Genomic DNA, 17,044 nt, shown 5'->3' with positions numbered 1-17,044 from the left:
GAGAGAGGAGAGGAGACAAGGGGGGAGGAAAGGAAAGGAGAGAGGAGGACAGGACACAACAGGAGATGAGAGGAGTCAAGGAGAGGAGAGAGCAGAGGAGACCAGGGGAATAGAGAGGAGAGGAGACAAGGAGAGGAGAGAGCAGAGGACACCAGGGGAGTAGAGAGGAGAGGAGACAAGTAGAGGAGACAGCAGAGGAGACCAGGGGAGAGGGGAGAGGAGAGAAGGAGAGGAGAGAGCAGAGGAGACCAGGGGAGAGAGGAGAGGAGACAAGGAGAGGAGAGAGCAGAGGAGACCAGGGGAGAGAGGAGAGGAGACAAGGAGAGGAGAGAGCAGAGGAGACCAGGGGAGTAGAGAGGAGAGGAGACAAGGAGAGGAGAGGAGAGAGCAGAGGAGACCAGGGGAGCAGAGAGGAGAGGAGACAAGGAGAGGAGAGAGCAGATGAGACCAGGGGAGTAGAGAGGAGAGGAGACAAGGAGAGGAGAGAGCAGAGGAGACCAGGGGAGAGAGGAGAGGAGACAAGGAGAGGAGAGAGCAGAGGAGACCAGGGGAGTAGAGAGGAGAGGAGACAAGGAGAGGAGAGGAGAGAGCAGAGGAGACCAGGGGAGCAGAGAGGAGAGGAGACAAGGAGAGGAGAGAGCAGAGGAGACCAGGGGAGAGAGGAGAGGAGACAAGGAGAGGAGAGAGCAGAGGAGACCAGGGGAGCAGAGAGGAGGGGAGACAAGGAGAGGAGAGGGGAGAGGAAGGGAAAGGAGAAAATCAGGAGGAGCAAAAAACGGCATGCCCCCCTTCAAAAGAAATGCATGGGATTAACATGAAATGGGCGTGTCTGTAAAGGGGAGACTTGTGAGTTGTTTCAGATCTTTGTATGAGCAGTAATTGGTGGCTGACACCAATCGACGACATCAACACATTGTTTAAACCCACATCGTTTAAACCCACAAAATGCCACCGTCAACATGTTTACCTCAGTACCACTTACACTCATTAAAAACATTGCCAGCCCACTATACATCCAAACAGTAAACTGGACACACATTATCCCAATCATAGCTACAATGGACAGTGCTGATAGAAAGAGAGAACGGCTGATAATCTAACCATTGTCGGTTAAAAAGTAAAAAAGTAACATTATACACTTCTAGTAACGCTATACACTTCTAGTTAAGTAAAGGTGCAACTGCTGTTAGTCCGTAGCCAGTCGGGTGGTTCGGTACCACCTTGGGGGATTCACTTTCATGGTGATTTTTGGCAAGGTATGCAATGCACCCCTAGGGTTAGAAAATAATGACGTGATAGCATTGCAGCGGTGGCTTCCAAATGTGTGTTATCACTCGATTTATAACCCCATGCAGAACACACTTTTCAAACCTTTTAGTCGAGGGACCTACAGGAGGGTATATGAGGCTAAGTTCATGCAAATCACGTCTAAAAGCGCCACATTTGGCCTGTAGCCCAGGGCATGCTCTAATGATTTAGCGAGAGTACCCAAGCCAGCGACCCCTGGGGTCACCATGGCACATACTGTACTGTACAGTACTGGGGTCACCATGACACATACTGTACTGTACAGTACTGGGGTCACCATGGCACATACTGTACTGTACAGTACTGGGGTCACCATGGCACATACTGTACTGTACAGTACTGGGGTCACCATGGCACATACTGTACTTTACAGTACTGGGGTCACACCATGGCACATACTGTACTTTACAGTACTGGGGTCACCATGGCACATACTGTACTGTACAGTACTGGGGTCACCATGGCACATACTGTACTGTACAGTACTGGGGTCACACCATGGCACATACTGTACTGTACAGTACTGGGGTCACCATGGCACATACTGTACTGTACAGTACTGGGGTCACCATGGCACATACTGTACTGTACAGTACTGGGGTCACCATGGCACATACTGTACTGTACAGTACTCGGGTCACCATGGCACATACTGTACTGTACAGTACTGGAGTCACCATGGCACATACTGTACTGTACAGTACTGGGGTCACCATGACACATACTGTACTGTACAGTACTGGGGTCACCATGACACATACTGTACTGTACAGTACTGGGGTCACACCATGGCACATACTGTACTGTACAGTACTGGGGTCACACCATGGCACATACTGTACTGTACAGTACTGGGGTCACACCATGGCACATACTGTACTGTACAGTACTGGGGTCACCATGGCACATACTGTACTGTACAGTACTGGGGTCACCATGGCACATACTGTACTTTACAGTACTGGGGTCACCATGGCACATACTGTACTGTACAGTACTGGGGTCACCATGACACATACTGTACTGTACAGTACTGGAGTCACACCATGACACATACTGTACTGTACAGTACTGGAGTCACCATGGCACATACTGTACTGTACAGTACTGGAGTCACCATGGCACATACTGTACTGTACAGTACTGGGGTCACACCATGGCACATACTGTACTGTACAGTACTGGGGTCACCATGGCACATACTGTACTGTACAGTACTGGGGTCACCATGGCACATACTGTACTTTACAGTACTGGGGTCACCATGGCACATACTGTACTGTACAGTACTGGAGTCACCATGGCACATACTGTACTTTACAGTACTGGGGTCACCATGGCACATACTGTACTGTACAGTACTGGGGTCACCATGGCACATACTGTACTGTACAGTACTGGGGTCACACCATGGCACATACTGTACTTTACAGTACTGGGGTCACCATGGCACATACTGTACTGTACAGTACTGGGGTCACACCATGGCACATACTGTACTGTACAGTACTGGGGTCACCATGGCACATACTGTACTGTACAGTACTGGGGTCACCATGGCACATACTGTACTGTACAGTACTGGAGTCACCATGGCACATACTGTACTGTACAGTACTGGGGTCACCATGGCACATACTGTACTGTACAGTACTGGGGTCACCATGGCACATACTGTACTGTACAGTACTGGGGTCACACCATGGCACATACTGTACTGTACAGTACTGGGGTCACCATGGCACATACTGTACTGTACAGTACTGGGGTCACACCATGGCACATACTGTACTGTACAGTACTGGGGTCACCATGACACATACTGTACTGTACAGTACTGGGGTCACCATGGCACATACTGTACTGTACAGTACTGGAGTCACCATGGCACATACTGTACTGTACAGTACTGGGGTCACACCATGGCACATACTGTACTGTACAGTACACACGTACGGACAACCCGAAAACATAATGCCTCCGGCGACGGCTATCGCTGGTGGAGTAGGATAATTAAGCTTTTTTTTTTCCATCTATGAAAATGTTTGAAAGACAGGTGAGGGAACATAGACATGCTCCCGATGGGTCCAGTAAGGTTCCTAAGTTTTGGTCATGGAGTCCTGGTACCAGCCCCACATACTGAACTCTGGATATGATGATGGACATGATGAAACTGTGCAGCTTGGGTGGGAGGCAGGTTCTCGAGGGACTTGGTACCATTTGAGAAAAGCTATGGTCTGGCTTCATCTACTTGGCTGGAGGCATAGCTCTTGCTGTACACGACGACCATACGCTCCAGTCTTTGGACATGGACATCTGAGTTGATCTTTTCAGGCTCCATCTTGCTGAGATGCCAGTGCTTAGTCTGTTCCACATTGTTCCTGTTACGGTCTTTCAGAGGCTGTTTGCAGGCTTGGTTATAAAGCCAGAGTGAAGTGTCTGGTATCATATGAAACTAGATGGCCTAAGGGATCCATTGGTACCATGTCATGCTAGCTTGTCGGGAAGGGGGCTAAATAATATAACTATATATAATATAAATATAAATAATGCTCCAAAGGCAACATTTTGGTGAGAAGAAAAACATTTTCACCTCAAGATATCTGAATGTCAATGGGTTCTATGGCTACCCACAGTGCTGTCTGTGACAGTGCCCTCTGTGACAGTGCTGTCTGTGACAGTGCCCTCTGTGACAGTACCGTCTGTGACAGTACCGTCTGTGACAGGGCCGCGTGGGAGATGGCACACCTGTGCCGTCATCTACGTGACGTGGAAGCCTATGCGACAGTGTGTGTAGTTCTGGATTAGTTTAGCATGAGCTTTTTACTTCTAGGGCTCGCATTTACGCTTCAAAACTTATGAAAGTGGTCCTCATGTGTGAAAATGTATCCTGCTGAACACAGGTTCAAATAAGCTTGCGTAAACCGCAGACCTCATTTTAAGCATCGCGCCAAAAACCCATTCAAAAATCCCATAGACAGAAACAGTGAAGAACCCGGAAGTCCGGGACTTTCCGCGTTGCGACTACAAAAATATGTCATCCCTGTGGTACTCTATTCACGTCAGAGGAAGCCAGGATGAAACAAAACAATATCAGAAATACAGAGCCTGTCTGCACGTGTGTTTTTTTTACCAGGTATACAGTCCTGCCTGGGGGCTTCAGACAGGTGTAGGGGAGGAGCTTCGAGGTTTGAGTGACAGATTGAGGGCGAATGGTCATACGAGAATTACTCACAAGATCGTTTTAATGCTTTTCCATTGGTTACATTTGGTAAAACCCACACAGAGACGTGAAGGGTGACCAGTGGCATTGATTTATGACAACAACAAAAAAAAAATGGGGAAAAAAGGTCCCGCCCAGACGGCGACGACATGCTATTTTAGTGAATAAATACAATGGTAGCCTTGGATAGAACATTGCTATGCTATTGGTCTCGAAATGGAGTCGTAGTTCCTCGGTCTCCATCCTGACTCTGTCTTCTACCCTCTCCACTCCAACCCCCCCCCCCCCCCCCCCATCCCCACACCCACACACACACACACACACACACACACACACACACACACACACCACCACCACCACAACCCCCCGTGCTCGACTCCGACTCAATTCACCGATGACTCGATCTGGACTTGGCCTCGACCAAGGCGGTCTCTCCTACAGCCCTGTTACGTTCCCATACTAATGAATATAATGATCCGAAATAACATCTGAAGAAGGACCACATGTTCACTCTCCGTGTGAGATCATATAACCTGATGCAGAGGAAACAGCTTCACTGTACTGGCCGGGTTACAGTTACACATCAAACACCAGTACCATCTGAGTCCAGTACCTCCCAGATGCCTGCTTAACAAACCTAAAAGCTAATGTATGAGTAAAGAATCCTGCTCCAAACATTACAAAATAAATCAATCTGCAAACATTGACTCAAAAAAAGAAAGAAAAAAATGCAAACAAAAAGGCAGCCATGACCAGACGGCGCTATAGACTTACCGGGGGGCTCGGTGGCCCTCCAGGCCAGGAGGCGCTAAAGGAGATCTATGAGTTGGAGGAGCAGTGAGGAGTCAGACACACTCGATACAGCATCCCGCTCTCACAGGAGCAGTGAGGAGTCAGACACACTCGATACAGCATCCCGCTCTCACAGGCATCCTTCCAACCCCTGCCTCTAGTGAAAGACGGATGGAGAGATTGGTTCACAGCACAGCTCCAGAGGAGAGGAAGCAGATGGAGAGATTGGTTCACAGCACAGCTCCAGAGGAGAGGAAGCAGCCGCTGTCATTCCGATCGGTGTTAATCCACAGGCACAGATAGACATCCTTCCTTCTGTCCTTCCCTTCTTCTTAGCCTCCTCTGTCCTTCCTTCCTTCCTCCCCCCCCCAGCCCCCCCCCACACACACACACACACAGACAGACAGGTGCACACACCGGCGCACACACAACACAATCACCCAGCCTTCAGCCGCACACATACATCCCCGACGATGGTCGCCACTAGAAACGGGAGGCTGAAACCACGGCAACCTGACAACATCTTCACCCCGCTGGCTCCTCCTCTACTGAGAGGGAGAGAGAGGGGGGGGGGGGGGGGGAGAGATAGAGAGACAGAGAGGAGAGGGAGACAGAGAAAGAAAGATGGGGAGAGATAGAGAAAAGAGAGAGACAGGAGAGAGAGAGAAGGCAGACACATACATACATGCATACATACATGCATGCATGCATGTATGCGTGCATGCATACATACATACATACATACATACATACATACATACATACCATACATACCATACATACATACATACATACATACATACATACCATACATACATACATACATACATACATACATACATACATACATACATACATACATACTGTTGGAGCCAATAGACCCTTTTCACAGGGGCCATTTTGTGTCGAAAAGGCAGAATAAACACACGTGCAAGCAAAACACTAATGAGGGTTTCCAAAATCCAATCATGGAAGTTGGAAACCCTCATTAATGTTTTTCTTGCACCTGTGTTTACCCTGCCTTTTTGACACAAAATGGCCCCCGTGAGAAGGGTCTATATATGGGCACTTTTTGATTTGTTTTGATTTGGGTGTTATTATTATGCCACGCCACTAGGGGCATTAGTAACAACTAGGCACAGGTGTGTTAGCCTCAGTGTGTTTGGAACGCAGACATGAAACAGTTCTTACCACAAAACCACTTGGTGTTAGAATAGATACTTTATTTGTTATTTTCCTTTAACTTATGCTATTTTCTGTCTCCCATCCTCAATTAAAACTATATGTTCATGCTTTATTGACAGATGTATGGTGAGAGACGGGAGAACATGCAGCGTAACCACAGGCCAGATTCCAACCCAGGTCTCTGCCAGGAAAGAACCTGATACAGTCCTCACTGAACCCTCTGAGCCACCAAAGCCCTGCTGCTGAGAAGAGGCTGCATGGCTGCACCATGGACATCACACCCATGGACTTAGGCCATGTTCAGACTAGGAGGCCAAATCTGATTTGTGAACTTTAGTGACCTATTAATGACTTTATCCAGATTGGTTTTAGGAGTCTGGACGCTCCAAGTCTGATTTGTGTCACTTGTCCTAAACCACATTATGGAGGTAGTTTCCAATCTGCTTTTGACTGATGTGTCTTGAGTGCGGACGCGCAGATCCACCAAATCTGATTTGAACATGAACTCGCAACTCGTCATCAAATGCTTCTGCGCAGGAAAACCACGTCACCAATGTACGTATTTACTGACGCCCACGTCATTACCATAGCAACCCATGCAGATAGGTTGTTTAGGTCTGGACACACAGATCCGACTTGAGAATCAATAATGATAATAATAATAATAATAATAATTAGGCCATGTTCACATTACAGGGAAATTCGATTTGGTGATAAAGTCATTACTCATCATTATCTTGATTGGTTTCCCAAATCTGATTTGGGAGTGTGTCCGCACTGCCACAAATCTGATTCTCAAGTTGGATCTGTGTGGCCAGACCTAAACAGCCTATCTGCATGGGTTGCTATGGTAATGACGTGGGCGTCAGTAAATACGTACCTTGGTGATGTGGTTTTCCTGCGCAGAAGCATTTGGTGACGAGTTGCGAGTTCATGTTCAAATCAGATTTGGTGGATCTGTGCGTCCGCACTGAAGTCACATCAGTCGAAAGCAGATTGGAAACTACCTCCATATGTGGTTTGGGACAAATGACACAAATCAGACTTGGAGCGTCCAGACTCATAAAACCAATCTGGATAAAGTCGTTAATAGGTCACTAAAGTCCACAAATCAGATTTGGCCTCCTAGTTTGAACATGGCCTTAGATCAGCTTACTATTTCTGGTGATGAATTGCTCAAATTGCCCAACAACAGAGGAGAAACACAACAGCAGTGCCAGTGGCTTGGTGGCACACTGTTTATGTCAGCTGCCTACTGAGGTAAGGCTCATGAGTTCAACCCTGGCATGTACACATATCCTTGGGTAGCAAAAGTGGCAATAGGCATACAGTAACAACCCATTTCTTGTTTTTATTACACTTCTAATTAATTGAAGATATGAAAGTGTTCAAATAAATTCAATTCATTCAAACTATACGGCAAAGGAGGTTTTCCACAACAGGTTTTGACCCCTGGTCTATACCAGAACACATACGACTGCACTGAACACTCAGCCACACAGACAAGCCCACAGACGTACCTGACTGTTGTTGGAGGATTGTTTCTGATTGGCTGTTGTAATTAAGTCATTACTTTCAAATGAAGAGGCGTCCCGGCGGCTCACCGGGTTAAGTGTATACCATGTAGGCTACTCTCTGACCCGGGTTCAAATCTGCCCTGTGGTCATGTGTTGCATGTCCTCTCTCTCCAACACCTCTGTCTTTCTCTCACTATACGTCTGTCGATAAAGCATAAAATGCCTGAGAAAAGTAAAAAGAAAAAAAAAAAGCATAAAGCAAAATCACTTATCTGCATGTTTAAAAAAACAATAAAGCATTTTCTTCAACCATTAAAGGTTTTCAGTTACTTTTTTTTTACTCCCTCCTTTTTGAAAGTTCAACCAGACAGGTTGAACTTTTTACAGCGTGATCTTGGGCCAATTCTCTGTCACTCTCTGTCTTTGTCTTTCACCCACGGAAAAGCCAGGTTAAAAATGTTATATTTCAGCTGTAAAAAATGTTCAGAGACTTTCTGAACTGTTAAAACACAGGGCCCTATCGTCGCAAAATATGTCAAGATATGTCATTATGCACGGACGTGCCACGCCAGGACATCCAATTCTGCTGCTAAAATTGGGATTTAGCAGATAATTCAGTGAGGCAATCAACTATAATCCACTGAGACACTTTTGTCATATCGCAAAGAGGGGTTCATGGCAAATGAATTGAGAAAACTTGTTGGACATTGTAGCCTACTTGCAATAGGCTATTCACCTTCACCTATCCCATAACCCGGAGGGTCGTTGGCACCACAGATGATCTGTGGACAAGCTCTCTCCATCTCTCGCTGTCCTCTGGACGAGTCGGCAGCTCTCAATGTTTCACCGAGTCTTAATTGAGTCCACTCTAAATCCTCCCATCTTTTCTCTTGTCTCCGCTGTTTCCCCGCTGCGTTCAACAACATTCAATTTCTCAGTCAAAAGAGAACCCAAATTGCATAAACTCAGAGATGTTTTTAACAGGTATATGATGTGATGGTGTGATTGTGAGATAGGCCTATCCAAATTACGCATGGAGAGAATTACAGCATATTGCATGCCTCGCGCAAACTGTATTACAGCGATTGCGACACGGGAATCTGATTGGTTTGATTGATGTAACGCCTACGCATTGCCTGGTCACACCAGTGAATAATTCTGGTGCTTAAGACTGCCCAAATCCCGTTTGCGCTGGCATTTTGTGGGCGCAGATGACTTGGCACGCCTCCAATTTGCGCCTGCGGCAGGTGCCGTGAACGATTCCGCACCCCGTGCCGAGAATTGCATCCCCACCATATTCCGGGGCTGTTTTAACTTAAAAAATAGGGAGGTCACGTCTACCCAGACAATTATATAATTTTACGTTTGTATTTGTTACGTTTTGAATTGAAATAAACCAGACAGAGATTGTACATGAACACTTAACATGGCAGAAGGTGCTATACACTTCTCTAGAAAGAGGTTTTATGAAATGGGTAACAGAGCCAGTCGTTTTCTATCCTTTCGATTACGAAAGGCCCAAAAAAGATTGTCGCAAAAACAATCCACCCAAAATCTGAGGAATCTTTGACATCACCAAAAGATATAGTAGATGCTTTTGGAGCTTATTTTAGGGACATATGCAGATTCAGACTCCATTTCAACAAGGAGTGAACATTTCTTTAAAAAAAATACAATTACCATCACTGACAGACGAAGAGGCACTTGATATGACAGAGCCAGTAACACACCAAGAAGTTCTGAAAACTATAATATCTTTGAAAAATAATAAGTCACCAGGAACAGATGGACTGCCGGGAGAATTTTACAAACTTTTCTCTGAACAGATTACACCAATACTATTGAAAGTCTTTAATTATGCATTGTCAAAAAGGGACCCTCCACGAACATGGTCTGAAGCTATCTCTGTGAAGAAGGGGAGGACCCAACACATTGCGAGGGATATAATAGACCAGTCAGTCTGTTATGCAATGATTTGAAAATACTAATATTTTGGCACACAGAATACAGAAAAACATTGCAAAATTGATTAAACCTGACCAAACAGCTGATTGTGTTTGGGTGTTTGAATTGAATATTTTTACAATTTCAAAACTAATTTTTTTCCAGTCAGTTTCAGTCTAACTGCAGGAAACGCATCACCAGTGGAGCCATGCAGCAGGAACATATTTCACTTTACGCACAAGCAGCGTGTCTCCTAACCACACCGCCCCCCCCCCCCCCTCCACGCTGGTTCAAAAGCCATCCCACTAAAGAATGACTGAAATCCGTCCAATCAGGGTCCAGTTTAGCATCTGAACTGAAAGCCTCCACTCAGCTAGCCTGGTAAGAGCATCATGATCACGTGACTTCACAATGCATATTAGTGCTCAGTGCACATGGGACAAGTGAGCTGGGAAGGCCCTATGCTTCTGGACTTCCAGCTGCCCACAGTGATTTCCGTGGGCGGGACTTACTTTGACTGACGTGACAACTCCTTCAACCAATCACCAAACGTTTGCCAAACGTCTTTTCTGCAGAGAAACTCCACTGGTGCATACTCTTGTTCTTGTATAATTGGTGTTCTTGAGTCTATTTCTGCAATAACTGCACTTATTGCTGTGCTTATTGCTCTACTAACGTTAAGATTGCAGTTCCTTCGCTCCTTCCTCCTCATCCCTTTAGGTCCTGAGGCAGAGGTTAGAGGTCAAACTTCACATCGGTTGACAAGTTCTGTTCATCCTGACACGCCCAATCTGTGTGTGTGTGTGTGTGTGTGTGTGTGTGTGTGTGTGTGTGCGTGTGTGTGTGTGTGTGTGTGTGTGTGTGTGTGTGTGGATCAGCTGAATGCAGAAGCTGTGAAGCGTCCAGGAAGAATGAGTGGAAAGGATGTACGGAGGCGGAGCTTCTCCACCTGGGTCCCCCCATGGAGGCGGAGCTTCTCCACCTGGGTCCCCCCCCATGGAGGCGGACCTTCTCCACCTGCCCCCCCCCCCACACCTAACCTGCAAAGACATGAAGTGCAGGGTAGGTGCACAACTTGCTGACAGCAGAGTACATGTTGGTGGAACATAAAGTGTTAGATTATTGCGGTTATACGTGAAGGAGACAGACTGCCATCTTAAGCCCTCGTTCACACCATACGCCGAAACCACACTGAAGCTACGTAGCGCCATGGCAGTTTCATTTCGGCGTCCATGTTAATAGGCGAGGCCACCAGCCGCAGCTACGCTGCAGCGATAGTTTCAGCTTCTGTTCTAGCGCGCTGCACCTGAGCTGCCAGGCATGAAGTCAATGCAAGTTGTGAGCGGGGGGAGGGCAGCGCTGAGGAAAAGAGAGTGCTTCTGGTGTGACCAGTTTAGCATGGCACTCAGAGTCAGCTTCTGTTAAGCACTGCTTCAGCGCTGCTTCTTAATAGCGCCTGGTGTGAACCAAGGGTGCCTGTCTGTCTGACTCGTTTTGATTGGGGCAGTGATGTCACCACAGGCTGGGGGGGCAGTGATGTCACCACAGGCTGGGGGGTGATGTCACCACAGGGTGAAGGGGGGCAGTGGTGTCAAAACAGGCTGGGTTGGGGGGCAGTGATGTCACCAGAGGCTGAAGGGGGGGCAGTGATGTCACCACAGGCTGGGTTGGGGGGCAGTGATGTCACCACAGGCTGGGGGGTGATGTCACCACAGGGTGAAGGGGGGTAGTGGTGATCACCAGAGGCTGAGGGGGGTGATGTCACCACAGGCTGGAGGGGGGGGGGCAGTGGTGTCACCAGAGGCTGAGGGGTGTGATGTCACCACAGGCTGGAGGGGGGGCAGTGGTGTCACCAGAGGCTGAGGGGGGTGATGTCACCACAGGCTGGGCAGTGATGTCACCACAGGCTGGGGGGTGGGGGGCAGTGGTGTCACCACAGGCTGAAGGGGGGGCAGTGATGTCACCAGAGGCTGGGGGGTGATGTCACCACAGGCTGAAGGGGGGGCAGTGATGTCACCAGAGGCTGGGGGGTGATGTCACCACAGGCTGGAGGGGGGGCAGTGGTGTCACCAGAGGCTGAGGGGTGTGATGTCACCACAGGCTGGAGGGGGGGCAGTGGTGTCACCAGAGGCTGAGGGGGGTGATGTCACCACAGGCTGGGCAGTGGTGTCACCACAGGCTGAAGGGGGGGCAGTGATGTCACCAGAGGCTGGGGGGTGATGTCACCACAGGCTGGGGGGTGATGTCACCACAGGCTGAAGGGGGGGCAGTGATGTCACCAGAGGCTGGGGGGTGATGTCACCACAGGCTGGGGGGTGGGGGGCAGTGATGTCACCACAGGCTGGGGGGTGGGGGGCAGTGATGTCACCACAGGCTGGGGGGTGGGGGGCAGTGATGTCACCACAGGCTGAAGGGGGGGCAGTGGTGTCACCAGAGGCTGGGGGGGACAATAGCCTGGTTCCACTCTGATCTCTGCCCCCCCCCCCCCCCCCCTCTCTCTATCAGCTTTCAAATAAAAGCAAAAATGGAGCAGACAGAACAGAGACATGTGGTGACATCATCATCATCTTGTTAGAAATGGCTATGTACAGGCCAGGGAGCGGGCGGGGCCAGGGGTGTCTCGGACCCTCACGGAGTTAAAATGGTGGCTGTTCATGCAGTAGAGTCCGTCAGGCTGCATCATGGTAATATTGAGCTGCCTGTGAATCTGTACATATTTACATTCCTCTGTCCGTCTGTGATGTCATCAGGAGGCGGAGCCTGCCTCCAGGTCTGGTCCCCCGTCGCTCCGCTCCGGGCCTGTGGCGAGTAGAGATGAATTGGTATGAAAACTTCACATTACCATTATAGCAATCTGGGAACCTAGAGTCTATTTTTATTTGAAAAATGGACTCTGGGACAGCCCTACCTTTCCCCCCGGCTTCCTGTACAGCGCGCCTCTCCTGACACCGTCACTTCCTTTTCCGTTTTGGCTATTCGCCAATAACGCTAACGCAAAAACACACTGCATAGAAGACGTCAACTCGTCTCACAACAACAGTGGAAAATGACTGGAGGTGTAGTGGCTTAAACAGTGGAGCACGGATGCAGAAAAGGAAGTGACGGTGGCGCTGTACAGGAAGTCGGGGGAAAAGGTAGGGCTGTCCCAGAGTCTATTTTTCAAAAATAGAAATTGACTCTGGGTTCCCAGATTGCCATTATAGTGACCAAAATTATCACAGTTATCAGTATTATCACGTTATTGTTCAAATGTGCTGAACATTTTCAAAAAGTAGGTAGTACTTATCTTGGATGAAATTTTAACAAAACAATTCCCTCTCGATCCTAAACTTTTTATTTTGGGCCTGTACCCTGACACTCCCGTCTTTTTATTTTGGGCCTTTACGCTGACACTCCAGTCTTTTTATTTTGGGCCTTTACGCTGACACTCCAGTCTTTTTATTTTGGGCCTTTACGCTGACACTCCAGTCTTTTTATTTTGGGCCTTTACGCTGACACTCCAGTCTTTTTATTTTGGGCCTTTACGCTGACACTCCAGTCTTTTTATTTTGGGCCTTTACGCTGACACTCCAGTCTTTTTATTTTGGGCCTGTACGCTGACACTCCAGTCTTTTTATTTTGGGCCTTTACGCTGACACTCCAGTCTTTTTATTTTGGGCCTTTACGCTGACACTCCAGTCTTTTTATTTTAGGCCTGTACCATGACACTCCAGTCTTTTTATTTTGGGCCTTTACGCTGACACTCCAGTCTTTTTATTTTGGGCCTTTACGCTGACACTCCAGTCTTTTTATTTTGGGCCTTTACGCTGACACTCCAGTCTTTTTATTTTGGGCCTTTACGCTGACACTCCAGTCTTTTTATTTTGGGCCTGTACGCTGACACTCCAGTCTTTTTATTTTGGGCCTTTACGCTGACACTCCAGTCTTTTTATTTTGGGCCTTTACGCTGACACTCCAGTCTTTTTATTTTGGGCCTTTACGCTGACACTCCAGTCTTTTTATTTTGGGCCTTTACGCTGACACTCCAGTCTTTTTATTTTGGGCCTTTACGCTGACACTCCAGTCTTTTTATTTTGGGCCTTTACGCTGACACTCCAGTCTTTTTATTTTGGGCCTTTACGCTGACACTCCAGTCTTTTTATTTTGGGCCTGTACGCTGACACTCCAGTCTTTTTATTTTGGGCCTTTACGCTGACACTCCAGTCTTTTTATTTTGGGCCTTTACGCTGACACTCCAGTCTTTTTATTTTGGGCCTGTACGCTGACACTCCAGTCTTTTTATTTTAGGCCTGTACCATGACACTCCAGTCTTTTTATTTTAGGCCTGTACCATGACACTCCCGTCTTGCAAAAAGTAGAAGTTCACAAGTATGAATATCCTACAAGCAAAGTGGATAATAGCTTGAGGCTGGAAAAATATGCATGGGACAGGAATTGGCAATGTGGCTTCGAGAGATGTCCTCATGTATGAATTGGTATGTGGCTTCAGGAGATGTCCTCATGTATGAATTGGTATGTGGCTTCAGTAGATGTCATCATGTATGAATTGGTATGTGGCATCAGGAGATGTCATAATGTATGAATGTGGCATCAGATGTCCTCATGTATGAATTGGTATGTGGCATCAGATGTCATCATGTATGAATTGGTATGTGGCATCAGTAGATGTCCTTATGTATGAATTGGTATGTGGCATCAGGAGATGTCCTCATGTATGAATTGGTATGTGGCATCAGGAGATGTCCTCATGTATGAATTGGTATGTGGCATCAGTAGATGTCCTCATGTATGAATTGGTATGTGGCATCAGGAGATGTCCTCATGTATGAATTGGTATGTGGCATCAGTAGATGTCCTCATGTATGAATTGGTATGTGGCATCAGGAGATGTCCTCATGTATGAATTGGTATGTGGCATCAGGAGATGTCCTCATGTATGAATTGGTATGTGGCATCAGATGTCCTCATGTATGAATTGGTATGTGGCATCAGTAGATGTCCTCATGTATGAATTGGTATGTGGCATCAGGAGATGTCCTCATGTATGAATTGGTATGTGGCATCAGTAGATGTCCTCATGTATGAATTGGTATGTGGCTTCAGGAGATGTCCTCATGTATGAATTGGTATGTGGCTTCAGGAGATGTCCTCATGTATGAATTGGTATGTGGCATCAGGAGATGTCCTCATGTATGAATTGGTATGTGGCATCAGTAGATGTCCTCATGTATGAATTGGTATGTGGCATCAGGAGATGTCCTCATGTATGAAGTGGTATGTGGCATCAGTAGATGTCCTTATGTATGAATTGGTATGTGGCATCAGTAGATGTCCTCATGTATGAATTGGTATGTGGCTTCAGTAGATGTCCTCATGTATTAATTGGTATGTGGCTTCAGGAGATGTCCTCATGTATGAATTGGTATGTGGCATCAGGAGATGTCCTCATGTATGAATTGGTATGTGGCTTCAGGAGATGTCCTCATGTATGAATTGGTATGTGGCTTCAGGAGATGTCCTCATGTATGAATTGGTATGTGGCTTCAGGAGATGTCCTCATGTATGAATTGGTATGTGGCTTCAGGAGATGTCCTCATGTATGTCGATGGAAATCCTCATGTATGAAAGGCGAACTTATACTGTAAAAAATGTTTTTTGAAGATGTCTGGAGACCTTTTGTTTATTTTCTAGAGAATAATAGGTATGTTGATGAACTGCTGCAACAAGAGGGGGATGTGAGGGATTAGGACTATAGTCAGTGGGTCGGTTTCATAGTGGTTTGTCTACTCTACTGGTTTGAAATGCACACCTTTAATATTAATACAGTACAGTATTTATTTATTTTTTATCTTTCCTTTCTTTCTTTCTTTCTTTTTCTATGTACTAGCTGACCCGTGGGGACCCCCCTGTGAGTTAGCCAGCCCCCCCCCTGGTCTGGAACATGACATCATCACTGATGACATCATCACTGATTTTATTAGCCTTAGCCAGGAAGGAATCATGTATGTGTGTGTGTATGTATGTATGTATGTACAGTATGTATGTATGTATGTATGTATGTATGTATGTACAGTATGTATGTATGTATGTATGTATGTATGTATGCATGTATGTATGTATGTACTGTATGTATGTATGTATGTGTGTGTGTAGGCATATGTAGGTGTATACATTTTCCCCGTGTCTTTGTTTTGTTTTGTGGGGGAGGGAGGGAGCTGGGAGTGCGTATATATATATATATACCTGTTGGCAAAATAATATATTATATTCTAATTGTCACAATCATTTGGAAACTGAAAAAAATAAAAAATATTGTAAAAAAAAAATACTAACCGTCAGGAATTATATCATGGTTTATCATTAAACCGGTGATGGTTTCATCCCTAGTGGCACGCGCTGGCGCTGGCTCCTTCCCTGGCCCACTGGGCTCATTCCCCGGCCCGGTGGCGGGTCGTACCTAGGGGTGGGAATCACAAGTTTAATCACGATACAATACTATATCAATTCTTTGGACAACAATACGATATTTGCTGATATCACAAAGTCTGCCACGATACAATATCAATTTGATTAAATTCAGGGCCCTCGATCGATATGAGACAATATATGACCATTTAAACACAATCAGTTATATTTATATCAAACTCACAAAAAGCAACTAAAATATGATTTGACCATTTTATTTCGGAGCTGTTGCAGATATTTCAATGGAAAACAAGCGATCAGTTTTAATAAACATTTTAATTTAAATAGACCTGTTGTTCACTATAATGTGCCACGAACATGAAACATTGCTTGTTTTAAGAAAAATAGGATCTTGTTTTAAGAACATTTTCTTGTTTTGACAATTTAACAAAATCAAGACCAAAACAACCCTGGAATAAGCACAATTATTTGCCAGTGGGGTAAGACAATTCTGCCTATGCAAGATCATTTCTACTCAATATTAGACTTATTATACAAGATATTTTCACAAGATGTCGTGTCTTTTTGCTGTGCACCACTAGTCGTACCATGACGCGGGTGGCACCGTGACCCTTGACCCCCGGCTTGCCTGGCTCGGGGCTGCGGGCGT

This window comes from Poromitra crassiceps (genome assembly GCF_964638095.1).
Source record: "Poromitra crassiceps genome assembly, chromosome: 5".
NCBI classification, from domain to species: Eukaryota; Metazoa; Chordata; class Actinopteri; order Beryciformes; family Melamphaidae; genus Poromitra; species Poromitra crassiceps.
This window is presented reverse-complemented; position numbering follows the sequence as displayed.